At 40.1% G+C, this 14,509-nt stretch overlaps 1 protein-coding gene across 1 annotated transcript in view; it reads right to left on the bottom strand.

Annotated features, from left to right (window-relative positions):
- MCTP1 (multiple C2 and transmembrane domain containing 1) overlaps positions 1-14,509 on the bottom strand; it is a gene marked incomplete at its 5' end in the record, with an annotated part of 508,994 nt that overhangs the window by 70,086 nt on the left and 424,399 nt on the right. The window lies entirely within an intron of this gene.

Here is a 14,509-nt window from a genome sequence, read left to right as displayed (position 1 = left end):
GCCTATTTCCACCCTAGAGATACAGAGGAATTTGGAGAGAGCAGAATTCTTCAACATGGTCTGGAGTTCATTTATACCATTTTGTGTGTGCATAAACCAAGCAAAGCAAGCATTTGTGTGCCAGTGAATTTATTACATGTGTAAATATCATATGAAATTATTGGAAGCCAATGGATTGAGAAGATGCATATAAACACTCTGACTCTTTCGGATGGCTGAAAAGAACCAGAGCTGACCTCTGGTCCACGAAAGTCAGCTAAAGCACCCAATAAAGCACGTCTGCTTCTCATGAAATTTTTGAGAAGGAACTTTTGCAAAATGAATGGCACAATTAAGTTGTACATATAATTTACTCCACGTTTGGAAGAATACTAAGACTCATAAACAGGTCTGGGATACACTGTTTCATCCAGTATATCTCAAAAGCAACTGGATGTATGATGGCTGCTTAGTTTGATTCACGCTATTAAGGATTTGACCTTGGCGTATTTCAGCTACAGTAGTCATCAAGATAACTGAACCACTAGATGTAATAATAATTAGTGTGATAGGCTTGCCAGTGAGGTTGAATATATTGCAACACAAAAGAAGGCAGACTAAAAAGAAAAGCATTATTACTTACTGCTAAAAGACTTCCTGATTTTTACAGAGACACTCAAATACAATTATTTCTTCTCGCAGAATGCATTTCCTTGGCTCATTCTGGGAAGTGCCATGTTGTAATTTAGTCTGATTCTTAATAGGAAATGTGGCTTTAATGTGGCTATCAGATGACTTTTGATGCATGCCACTGATTACATACAGCCTGTATTCTGCATCATCAACAACAACATTCTTATTTGCAGTATAATATGCTTTGCTGTAAGGTGCAAGGGCGGTAAATTTACTTTACTGGCCAAGAAGACGTAACCTTTTTTTTTTTTTTTAAGTGTCAGCTTAATATGCAGAAAACCTCTTCCATTATAAAAGACTAAATATAAAAATTCTATAATCAGTATAAGCATCTGAAATGAATTTCTTTTCATATTTCCTTCCGAGTATTCTTAAATGTTCATTCTTACACTTACACAAAGCCCTGGGAACAGAATTCTAGTGTTTATTTGAACTATGTCTCCATCTAAAGGCTTCCCCATGTATTGTATTTTCGCTGGCAGGGAAAATTCTGAGCTTGGGGTCTTTAGGATATCGCATATTAATTTGAGCAGGGAAAAATAGGTCAACTGTTAACCTACAACATGCTTTTCGAATAATAATGCTTTTTTGAAACTATTTTTTGGTCATGTTAGAAAAAAATATATACAAAAAGCCAAAAAGAAAAGGAAAAAAAAAAAAACCTCACAAACCTAGAACACTGGAGTTGTTTAATGTGCTTTGCAAAGTGAGATTAAAAGATAACTAGACTTGCCACTAATGGATGTTATAAAATCTAGTATTTTCAAAGGGAAATATTTTTTGCCCATTAAAAGTAAACAGATTTCAAATAAAGAAGAAAACTATGCACTCAAGCCTCTTATAAAACCAGATTTCCATTCCAGAACCACAAATTTGTTCTTTTTTAAAAAAGGCACAATTTTAAATGTTTAAAATCCAAAACAACCTTGGGAATTTTCATTTTTTAAGTACGTCATGAAGAGTCCACATTATCTATTTAAAACATTTTCTGCAAAGCCAGAGGAGGGACAGGTGTGACCTCCAGTCTCCTCAGAAACGTGCAATGCTCTAACCCCTGAAGATAGGCTCGGGGGAGCATTAAAGCGGCAGTAGTCAAGAAGCTCCCTTTCAGGTAAGTGTATAGTTTTAGGACATGGACTAGAGAAAAATGTTACACTTTTGGAACAACAGAATTGGAAAACAAGACAAAAAATCATTTATATTGGAGATTAACATTAGCAAACTTTTGGACCGTACTGCTCTGCTACGTTCGATCCACTTTTTCCAGAAATTCTCAGCTACTCACTATGCTAAGCAGAATGCGGGAGATAATGGAAGGGGTGAGGGGAATCTGGACATTTGTAGAGAAAAACATTCTGGCCCTAATTTGATTTTCTTTTTCTTTTGTTCCTCTCGGGCCTAGAATATTTCGAGGCCTGAGAACATTATGTGAAAAAAATCTAAAAATAGACTGAGTTTTGAATGTCAGGAAATCATAGAGTCCGAAAACTTGAGTTTCTTTCTTTATATCCCTTTTCTATAAATAATAATGATAAAAATATTTTTTAATCTCTTTTTGATAAAGAATAATCACCTCACAAAAGAAAGCTCACGTGGGTTTAGACCTACATTTGAACTGGAAAGAATGTCTATGGTGAATGGTGAATTGTAGCATAAAAGCCTGAATGAAAAGAATGTTCACGAAACCTCACACAAAACCTCCGTAACCGTTTTATCACGAGCTTCCCACAATATAACACAAGAGCTCTATATTCTAGGAAAAGCTTGCCTGGTCCACTTATCATTTCTGCTTTATGTAGTGTACTGTATGATTGCTAAATTAGTGCATAATGTATTTATAATATTTATAGTACCAACATTTAGTTAAATAACCTTTATGTAAGATTTATGTTGATTTTTTTTATTTCTCATTTAATGGCAAATTATGAAGAGCATGTTTCATAAAGATAATTCTCCATTTAAATTCATCAGTCCATTAAATATTAAAATTATGTTTCTGATGCAATCGAGAACAAATTTGTCCAGCTTCAGTGATTATTTGCACTCATAAAAATTAGGCTTGATTAATAAAATTTAAATGCTTGATTAAGTTGACATTTTCATGTTCTAGTCTGATTTATTAAAATTAGTCCCCTTGCCCAGGCCTCGTATGCTATGTAGGTTTACCTTTCTCCTTCTCTTAGTCGACATCCAGAGTGAGGCTGTCAGGAAGGAGTATTGTGCTTTTGGACTCAAAGACGGTTTAGACAGTTTCAGGAAAATGCCCTGTTCTTTGCTCAGAGTGCTGCCGGCCTTTGTCTTTATGCATTGTGCCTGCTGGAGGTTTGTATTACAATAAACAAGAAAAATGTTTCTTTCAAATGTCTATTGATATGATCTGGAAAATGGCATTTATTTATGGTATTTCTGTAAAATTCAGTTACCAAGAAGTTTTCATCTGTAGAGGACTGGTCAAATTTCTTCATCTGCTTTTTTTTTTTTTCTGATAAAAATACAGTTTTTATTATTGTGGGACTTCCACATGCATAGCAGGAGGGATTATAGACATGGGAAATCTTTCTGTGGCAAAGTTACTGTGTTTATCTACAAGCTTAAAACCAAGACTGATGGTCATGGAAAACCATCCTCTTCAAGAGCACTTACAAGGGAACTTTTCAAAAGAGGAAGTGATGTACAACGTCTAAACCCCCATTACACCCTTGCTGGTTTGTCCTGTTTTCTACATGTGCAGATGCCTAGTTGCTGTATGGTTAAGATAGTATGTTGTCTCTTTAATCATCACAAAACCTCAACAAGGTAAGGTTATTATCCCTGTCTTATTGGTGAGGAAACTGAGGCTCAGGGGAATGAATAAATTTGCATGGCTAACAAGAGGAAGTTCTGCAATTAAATCCCAGATCTTCCTAATTTCAAAGTTTGGGCTTTTAACCTCTACCAACTGGAAATGAGTTGTGGTAACAGTCATTTTTAAGATGTTTTTGAGGCTATCTGTGGGAGTGTAACTCACTTGGAAACTTAGATGAACCGACTTTCTCTCATTTAAGCATGCTAACAGAATATTTGGTTATTTTTTAAAAAATAAATGATGTGGCATGATAGTAATTTTTTTCCTGTATAATGGAATAAATTCAGTGATAAATGACAGAAAATGCCCTTGAAGGCATATTTTAGTTTGGTTACCTACATGTACTATTAAAGTTCTACATAGAAGAAGATGGAAAGACTTTAGAATTGCATGCTCTTGATAATGTATACTACATAACACTAAACCAAAAAAAAAAAAAAATGAATACAAACCTGAGTTACTAGACCCGTATCAGAGTTCAGATTTACAAACATTTTCCACCAGCAGATAAAGACGTACCATTTGGTTTCCACTTTTAGCTTGTTAACTGAAGTCTTGTACTTTCTTACCACCTTTCTGCACAAACATCATAGGAAATCTTCACAAATATCATAGGAAACTCTGTGCCAACACCAATCACTACAGAGGGCATGATGCTTAGGACCAGTAATGCAAACTAGTCATGAGGTCATGAGTCAGCCACAAGGTGCTTCTGTTGGCCCTATATCCTACCTCCCTCACCATAAAGTTCAAAGGAGTTTTGGCTAGCTACAAGGAGAATGCGAAGTCATTAAGAAGGAACAAACAGGCTATCACTAAAAGCATGGAGAGTAAAAATAACACAGCCACCCTGAGAACTGAGACCAAAATGATGAGGACCCTTTTTTCCCCCTCTTCTCCATCCCCGCTCCATTACAGAAACAACAAAATTGTGGGGGCAGACCTTTTGGAAGAATGGAGATAATAAAACCATTTGGTTGACATACAGGTAAATTCTGGGGTTGGACACTTTGGAGAACCATCTAGGTGATGAATTCTTTGGATCCAAGGGAGGCTTTGAAGGGAGTTTTAGAAGCTGGTTTTACAAGGAGTTTCTAGGGCTCCAGGGGTCATCTGGGGCCCAAATAAGAGAATATAGGTTATTTATGGGAGCAAGAGCTTCAGGTTTCTCTCAAATTTGCCCAGACAGTTCATTTAATGGGAAAGGAGCAAGATTTCAGGGCAGAAATCCTCTAGAAGAATGAAGCTCAGCTCTTTACCTTGTTATATTCTCACGTGTGTCTTCGGAGAATCTGAGCAGGTTGGGAAAGATTTAGGCAAAATTAGAGAGTAACTGGAAACATCCTCTATGGTGGTTACCCCTAACTTTAAATTCTGTCTTCTGAGTTCTCACAGATCCAAAGCAAGCAGTATGCCTTCCACTGAGGAGAATCCTCAGTAAATTGACTTTTAAAAATAGAAACGCTTTCCTTTACATCTTTCTCTATAGGAATGGACATGTCACGTACAGGTGACATTCATCTTCCACCGTTCTACAATTTTATCTTTCCAATTTGAAGTTTAGATGCAGTCTGAGAAGACAGCAAAAGTCTAGCCAATAAACTGAAGAAGTATGAAAGGCAAACACGGAGTTAGGGAGCGAAAGGGACAGACTGAAGGGTAGAATGGGAGCTGTGGTCACAGATAAACACCCCCTTTCTTTACGTATGCAGCTCACGCACAGACATCTGGGGTGACCTAAATGCCTTTTGGTTGCACACGTGGCCCATCACCTACCCACCTCTATTAGCACACCTATTATGTTCACGCACTCAATTTAGTTGTTCGTTTCCCTCACTAGACCACAAACTGGCCTGGGCAAGGATCCTGTCTTAATCATCTTTGGAACAAGAGTTAGCACTGTGCCTGGAGATGTTCAATAAACTTTCACTGAATGGAAATACTTATGCATAAAAATTAGACAATTTTTTATTTGGAAAGAAAGATTAGACTAAAATATTTGTTCATTCATCACAGTTTTTGAGCAACTACTACACTGCTATGTCTGCGACATCTTGTTCTGTGCTGGGATTAAATACACAAATGCGAAATACGATGAGAACAATTTTAGGCTGGTAAGGAAGACCCATGGTGGCGTGACTATTACAATACAGTGAGAGGGATATGGGGTCTCAGAGGGATGAGGGTATATGTTCTGAGGGTACATGTTGGCAAAGGTAGGCTGGTGGTAGGGGTCAAGAGTAGGAGGGATGTCAGGGATGGCTCTCCAGAGAAAATGATAAAAATGCTAGGTAGTTACCCAGGAACATATACTCAAAATATTAAGATCTTACTGGGTGGCAAATTAGTATTAATTTAGTAAGCCAAAATACTCAAAATGCACAGGAGCTCTGACCCAGAAATTCTCCTACAATGATTGCCTCAAAGGGCATTACCAGAGACCACACAGAGAATCTGGTCAAAAGATTTCTCTACAGCATTATTTGAGATGGCAAAAATCTTTGAAACATTTGTACTGTGAGTGTTTAAGAAAAAATTAAGTAGTCACATGGTGAAAACTATGCAGTCACTAAAAATCCTGTGGTTTTCCAGTGATTTAAGGGATATTTCTAAATAGTGTTGATATAAAGAGTAGGTATACTAACAGTACATTTAATGTGATCCAATTTTCGTAAAAAACAAAATATGCCTGACGAAAAACAGTAAATTTATTTTAGTAAATTTATTTTTTGAGAAAAGAATAGAAGGCATAGAGAGAAGGTATCACTATCTGGGAAACCACAAACAGCCTGGATATATGCTCTGGATAACTGCTGCTGCCAAAGCAGCTACCATCCCGCCTACCCTCAGACCCCATCTCCTACAACCACCAGCCCTCAAAGCTTCCCTTTGCCCCAAGGTGGAAGGTGGCGGGGAGAGCCACTGTTGCTGCTTTCCCCCCTTCTAGCCCAGTCCCCACCTCATGATCCCCTGGTGACCTCCAGGACCAGGACACGCCCTCCTTCTCCTAGTTGTCAAGGCCATCAAGGTCCCCCACAGTCTGGGGAGGAGCCTCAGGGGCTGCCCCAGCATGAGCACCAGGAGAGCCCCCCTTGGGGGCTGTAGAACCACCATATATTGTACTTGCAGCTCAAGACCTTTGTGCGCAACTCTTTGGGCAAGCACTTCAGGAGCTCCAGCCACCAGTCACATCATCACATCACACACTGTGCCAACCTGCACGTCCCTGACCCCCCCGCCTCCCGCCCTCGTGCGCCCCCGACAACTTGCAGCGGGTGCAGCCATGTGCTTCCGTGAAGTTGGAGACCTGGCCTGTGCTGCCCCTCCCTGGGCCACCATGTCTGTCTCACATACACTGACTGGCTCTGCAGAGGTTACCAACTTATCCTGAGCCTCAGTTTCCACAACTACACAATGAGAAGGGCATCATCCCTTCCTTCCCTGCTTCTTACTGCATTTTATGGACCAAGCCTTTGCCCCCCCAGGGCCTGCTGAGTGGGTGCCAGGGGAATGGGAAGACAGGGATAAAATGCTGGTCTGGGAACCAGAACCTGGGTTCTGGTCCAGCCTTGCTGTGTGAGTCTTTACAAGTGGCATAACCTAGGTTTCCTGCTCTCTCAAGTGTTGAACACGTGTTTTGCAGGTAAAAGAGATGATAGAAGAGCAGGGACACTGTCTAGTTCATTTTTGTGGCCGTCCCCCCACCTTTTACCCAGGACCCTCACCTATTGTTCAATAAACTTGCTGCACTTGAACACAAAACTAAAAAAAACAAAAAAAAACAAAAAAAAAACAAAAAAAAAAACAACAATTCTGCTGGAATCCAGGGGAGGTAAAGCTGAAGTTATCTATGGTTTGGGTGGGGCCTGCTCAGGAGGCTGTCTTCTATACCATTCTTGAAGGGGTTGGAGAAAGACCAAAATAGCCAGACAATCAGAATACTGTGTCAGAACAGATCACCTTCCTAAAGCTCTTGAGAAAAACAAACAAACAAACAAACAAACAAAAAAACATGTGTAATTGGGATAAAGTTACCAAATAAATACAGAACATCTAGTTATATTCGAATTTCAGATAAATAATGAGTATTATTTTAGGACAAACATCTGTTTATCTGAAATTCTAATTTAACTGGGCATCTGTATCTCTACTTGCTAAATCTGGGAACCCTAAATTGGGGGTGAATTCAGAGAGTTTTAGGAGCTGAAGTTTGAGAGAAATCTGTCGGGTGGAAGGCCTTGTCAGCTACCAAGACGGAGGGGATAGTAAATAACATGACAGTCAGGTGGGGGATGTTTGAAGTGTCGAAAAATTGTGGAAATCTGTTGGTCAATGTCCAGGGCCTGATGAGGGGATGATCACTGATGTCTGGGGACACCAATCTATACAGTGAGTGATTATCTGGCACAACTAAGCAGTTGGTGAACAGCTTTCAGAGGAGTCATAGGGGATAAACTTTTCTACTGACATCTGATTGGCTGTTGGTTTCTACTTTTTTTTTTTTTTTTAATGCTAGTGACGGTGTTAGAAAACGAAAGGTCTGGTTCTTTTCATGGTCCTTCTCAGATTTTTGCAAGCTGGTGACCTTCTGAAAAAATTGAGAAAATTGCTGTTGAAATAAGCAGGAAGAAGAAAAAAGTGATCATCCATTTTTAGATGTGTTTACAGGCTGTATGACTCAGTGCTGCTTCTGTTAAGAGCAAGTATGTGGTCTTTTTTGGTACTGAGATGCAAACAGAGGAGGCTTGTGGTCTATGCTACTTTCCGTGAATGATCAAGTATTGAAGTAGAAAAGGTCTAACTGTACGTTCAAAGTGTTTTGCTTATGGAGTCTTCTCTCTTCTCCTCTCCATTTTGGCCAGCCTCTAGATTCTGTCAGCAATATCTCGCTTGTTCAGTAAGCTACACATTCAAATATCGCACCATGGACTTCTTCGAGACCAGCTGAGAAAATGATCAATCTACCCGATTCACAAGAACTCAAGTCAAACAAGCAGATGATTCTTGGCTGGCTTGTATTTGGTGGGCCATCCCATGTTGTCCCATCACCAGCATTTCTAGCAGCAAAGAACATTCTCTCCTCATAAGCTTTGTTTCTAGAAATAAGTACTCTGGGCCTAACCGAACCAGATCCAACAAGAAACAATATTCAGTACCATTCTAATGGGTGAAAGCAGAATCAAGGGTTTTGCCATTTGAGGAAGCTAACAAAACATTTCAGTATTTACTGAAATAAGTATTTTAGCAAGGCAGACTTTGGCTCAATTTGTGTCACAGTCAGATCATGAATCAGAGAATGATTTCATTGATTTACCCTACTCTTGAGTCTTTTAATGCCTCCATTGATTAAGCAAGTGAGACTGCTATGTGGGAGGAATATCATGACAGTGAAACTGAATGTTCTTTTAAAGTGTAATTAAAAAACACCTCTTGAAGAATCTTTGTATGCCAAAAATATTCAAAGGCTTTCTTCACTAATGTGAAAGATTCTCCACTTTGGTTTACTCTTCCCATCCATGCTCACCTGGGTTGAGTGAAGGTAGTCCTACAGGTCATGAACAATCCTGAAATTAGTGGGGTCACCTGGGATCAAATAGGGGGACCAATGCAAATTCTTGAGAGGTCACTGGGAACTTCACAAGGATTGGGGGGAATACCTGGGATTCCACGTCAGGCTCTTGACATTTAGAAAATAAGCCCTTGGGAGAGGCACAACCAACCATATACCGTAAAATAGCCTGGGCTTCAGAACAGGGAAGAGCTGGGTTCACATCTCACTTCCTCTATGGAACTCATTATTTATCTTCTTTGGTTTTGAATTTCCTCGTTTGTAAAATGATGATAAAACTGGTTAGAACAATCTACTTGATAAGGTTATTGTAAAGAATTAAAATAGATGATGCATCTAAAAAGGCTTAGCAGGATGCCTGATACATAGAAGTTGCTTAATAAACACCTGCTCTATTTCCCCGAAGGCAGGGAGAAATTGGAGGATGGAAGTGGAGTGGGGGCATCGAGGGTTTTCCAGCAATCTGTGTTCTTGAAGGTGGAGTTAATGCTGCTGGCTCTTCTAAAACTCGAGGGAGAGACTTGCTCTAAAGCTGCCCAGGGAGACATGGGATGTATCAAAATGAAGTCTTAAGAGTCATGCACTTGACCGGTGGTTAGGGGTCATATTTCAGACAGATCAACAGACTCTAATACCCATTCTCCTACTTTCTAACTGCATGCCTTTTCTAACTGCGTGCCTTCGGGTAAGTTATTAGATCTCTCTGGCCAGTTTCCCTATTTGTAAACTAGTGAGGACACCCATCTCCTAGGGGGTGCAAGGAGACCCCTGGTTTGCTGCACCAACGCAGGTCTTCCCTTCTCTGAGCCTTGGAGCCTACCTGTAGCTTGTAACTTCCCCCAACCCGATGTGGGTGGGTCCCTGGAGCAAGGCTGTACATCATAAGGGCTGGAGGCTTAGAGGCAGAACCCCACTGTCTCACAGAGAGACAAGTGTGTCCTCTTGCCCCTTCCTCAGCTGTGTCCAGGGAAGTCCACGCCTTGCCTGCCTCAGGGTCAGGCTGAAGGGGAGGTGGGTAGACAGACAGATGTGCTCGTGGCCCAGGAGTGGAGGACAGCAGTGGTTAGTTAGGTCTTCTCATGGTTCTGCTTGAGCTGGATTAGCTGAAAGGTGATGAAGTTTAAGCCCTTTTCTGTTCCTGTTCTAAATAAATGCTTTTGAACAAGGACAACAAAAGACTTCTCTGAGACTTGGAGACTTGATTCCCTCCTCTCAAGGAAGGGCTCTTGTGGCCGTGCTCATTCCACGTGTGCTTGTCCCCTCGCTTGCCACACAGGAAGAGACTGGGCAGCTTGACTTAGGAGGACCCAAACTATTGGCTGGGTTGATAAAATCAGCTTTTCTCTCCTGGGGGCTGAGATGAAGGTCACGATGAAACAAAGTGCCTAACAGGGAGCCCAGGGTAATAAGGATTCAGTGGTTTTTAATTAATTATTTATTAAAAAAATTTTTTTTAAAATTTTTTAGGTATTTTATTTATTCATTTGAGAGAGACAGAGAGAGCACAAGGAGGGGGAGAAGTAGAGAGAGAGGGAGAAGGAGACTCTCCGCTGAGCAGGGAGCCCGGTGCGGGACTCAATCCCAGGACCCCGGAATCATGACCTGAGCCGAAGGCAGACACTTAACAGTCTGAGCCACCCAAGCGTCCCGATTCAGTGGTTCTTAAACCCAAAGCAAAGGCAACTTCCTGGCATCTGCTCCTTAACTTTAAAAAACTTCAGTCCTTGGGGCGCCTGGGTGGCTCAGTTGTTAGGCATCTGCCTTCGGCTCAGGTCATGATCCCGGGGTTCTGGGATGGAGCCCTGCTTCGGGTTCCCTGCTCGGTGGGAAGCCTGCTTCTCCCTCTCCCACTCTCCCTCCTTGTATTCCCTCTCTGTGTCTCTCTGTCAAATAATAATATTTAAAATAATATTTAAATATTTAAATTAATAATATTTTAAATTATTTTAATTTTAAATTAAAATTAAAAATTTTAAATTAAATTAAAAATTTAATATAATACTTAAAAAAACAAAAACAAAACAAACAAAAAACTTCAGTCCTCAGTAGCTACAATGTGGATAGTTGGTACAAGCCTAATGGGCGCTTTGGGTGTGGCCGGGGGTGGGGGGTGGGGGGTGAGGTGGGGAATTTTCCTCAGGTTTTGAAGTGACAGGTCCAACCAAGACAAGCATGACATTGCTGTCTTTATAAACCCTTCATGCCAAAGACATTTCTCAACGAAACATGTATTTATTAAATAGTTCTCCCCCAACCCCCGCCCAGAAAAGCGTAACAATTCTCATGCCAGAAATTTTAATGTCATGGTGTGAGTGTAGGTAGATTCAGATGTAGGAGTGCTTATTCTTAACAAGTCCAATTGGGAAACAGCAGAGGTGAGATACCATTTCGAACCACGCCTCTTTCTCATGTGCACGTTGGAGTCTATAGCATTAGCCTCACGACCAGTTGTTTCCTCACCCCGTCCTCAAAGGGTTCAACTCATTAAATGCAGCAAAACTTCCTCAACAAAGATTACATCTCATTTTTCTCATTAAACCAGAACAGGTACCATGGCAGGGAAAAGATAGGATTAGCTCCTGTGATCTTAACATATCCAAGAAAGGATATGGGCTCCATAATAAACAACAAACACACAAAGAAATCCTTTCCTATTTTAGTATTAATCTCAGCCATCAACCTATACGGTGAAGACAGAATTTTTGCCCATCTGTGAACCTCTCATCTTTCCCCATATTTTCTTTTTTCTTTGAATTTCTCAGGTCATGAAAATGTTATTCCTTTTTTTCTCTTGCTATACAAAGCTCAAGGTCAATTTGACTTGTTTTTCTTTTATCATTTTCATCCTAATTGAATGTTCTCAGCTAAATGTACAAATGATTTTTTTTCTCCCATGAGAGGAAATTTGCCTGCCCGCCCACTTTCCCTCCTTCTCTCTCTCTCTTTTAAAACAAGAAAGTTTCTGGAATCACGCAGTGGTGTGATTAATGCACTTCAGAGTTTACCTAAAGTTTGCACACATGCTGAAAGATTCTGCATGCTCTTGGGGACGGCAATAAGGACTTAGGGCAGAACACCATTCCTCCAGTGCTATGCATTATGGCGTAGAGCCAATTAGACACAGCATGGGAGCCCCCATCAATATTTGGCCTTGATTTACATATATATGTATGCTTGTGTATATGAATGTATAGGTATATGCATAGATGTGTGTGTGTGTGTGTGTGTGTGTGTGTGTGTGTGTGTGTGTATAATCTATAACCAGCAAGGTGTAATCCAGGCTTGTTTGCAAAAGGAGCAACAAGTTCAAATGCATAGCTAGGTATGGGAGAAGACACTTAATTAGACAAAATGAATTTAAGAGTTTCATATTGTCTCACCTGAACCACTGCATAAAAAACTGAATGAAGTGTTGTGATTGCTGCTCTGGTGTCTAGGAAGAACAGACTACATGGACAGTGTGTTTTGGGCCAATAAAAGGCAGTTACTGAGAGTTATGGAGTATAGCCGGCATTCCATGAAACTTGGACTATGGACTGTTACACAGTGGACTGTGCTGAGGAGTCAAATGTCCACGGTTAGAGGGGGAGCTCTGTTAGAGATGTGCCTAAAAGAAAAGATCCAGTAAATACAAGTTTGGAATTGTATTTTGACGAAAAAAAGGGCAGTAGAGAAATTTACATAGTCTGTAACTTTTTTTTCTTTCTTTCCTTCCTTCCTTCCTTCAGCTTTTATTTATTTGAAAGAGACAGCAATAGAAGGAATACAAGCAAGGGGAGTAGGAGAGAGAGAAGGAGGCTTCCTGACAAGCAGGGAGCCCGACCGACGCAGGGCTCGATCCCAGGACCCTGGGATCATGATCAGAGTCAAAGGCAGAGGCTTAACAACTGAGCCACCTAGGCAACCCTGGAACTCTTCAATAGAAATAAAAATTCTTAGAGATTTGGAAGCACAAGGGGATATATTATATGTGACTCTTTTCCCTCTACAAGTGGACCTTTCCAGCCAAGGGAGGTATATTCTGGAGAAGATAACAAGTAAAATCTATAGTTACAGAATTTTTCAGTAAGAATACTCAAACCAATGACTAAGTATTGACGATAAACCCCCTCATAGGATTAAGAAGCTGAAACTAAATTACCACTTTTTCTTATTTGCAAATAATCTTATTTGCAAATTTGTCTCAAGGCAACTGAATGAAAAGTAGATATTCTTCTCTCTCGACAATCTCCCTGAAATAAACGGTACAAAAAAGCAATTGTCTGAGAGAGTCCCATTTTCTTAAAGAAAACATCCTGGATTAATTGACAAAAGTACCTATTTGTCCCCATGACACCAATGCTTATGGCATTTGGGGCTTGTCTCTCAGTGTGCAATTTAAATATATACCCATAAAATCTTTGCCAGTAATAACTTCTTGTCTGTTGATACTGCCTAACCATTAAAATCTCTATTAACAATCTCACGTTGGATTTGATGAACCTTACAGAAAATGTTTTCAACACTTCAGACTTGCAAGACACTTGCTAGGTAAAGTGGGAAATGCAATGATGAACTAAGAGTCCCCTCCCCCAAATTTACAATCACATGAAAGGAACAAATATATATAAATAAAAGAGTAAAATAAACATGGTGCGTTGTTGGCAACTTTGCTATGTGCTTGGTGGCTATCCCTCAGGATTTTTCTTTTATTTTGATGATAAAATTTTTCTGAAGAAGTGTATTTACCTGGTGTTACCAGTTGAAGCGTAGTTTGCTTGAATTATTTAGTAAAGATTTTATTTATTTATTTATTTATTTATTTAGAGACCAAGCTTGTGCCTGTGAGCAGGGGGAGGGAGAGAGAGCGAGGGGGAAAGAGAGTCTCCAGCAGACTGAGCGTTGAGCATGGAGTGCAATGCGGGGCTCGACCTCAGGACCCAGAGTCCACGTCCTGAGCAAAAATCAAGAGCTGGATGCCTAACTGACTGAGCCACCCAAGCACCCCTGCTTGAGTTATGTAAAAGGGAAAAGTTTTAGGTCACAGGTATGTCTGTGCAAACATTATGCTGCTGTTATAAGGAAGTATTATATAATACTGTTAAACTGATGATCAGATATAACTTTGGTTCCTGCACCATTATGGACATGGTAGATGGCAAAACCTCCTGATTATAAATCAAATGTAGACCCTCAATGGAAAAAAAAAAAATCCACGTAATCTGATGAAGACAAACAGCCACCAAATAGATTCTCACATTTCTACAAACCTTTAAATTCTTCTCAATAGCTATCTATGAAGTTATCAAATTGCAAATATCCTATTTGGAAAGGACACCTCCCTCCCATTCATTTATATATTGGAAAGCTTTTTAAAGTCGTATGTTCACTAAGGGTGTTGTGACTGAGGTACTCTAAGGGGAGTGAAAGTTGGCAAAAGAACA

Source organism: Martes martes, assembly GCF_963455335.1.
Source record: "Martes martes genome assembly, chromosome: 5".
In the NCBI taxonomy this organism is placed as follows: Eukaryota; Metazoa; Chordata; class Mammalia; order Carnivora; family Mustelidae; genus Martes; species Martes martes.
The sequence above is the reverse complement of the archived record's forward strand: the minus strand, read 5'-3'. Positions and strand labels throughout refer to the sequence as shown.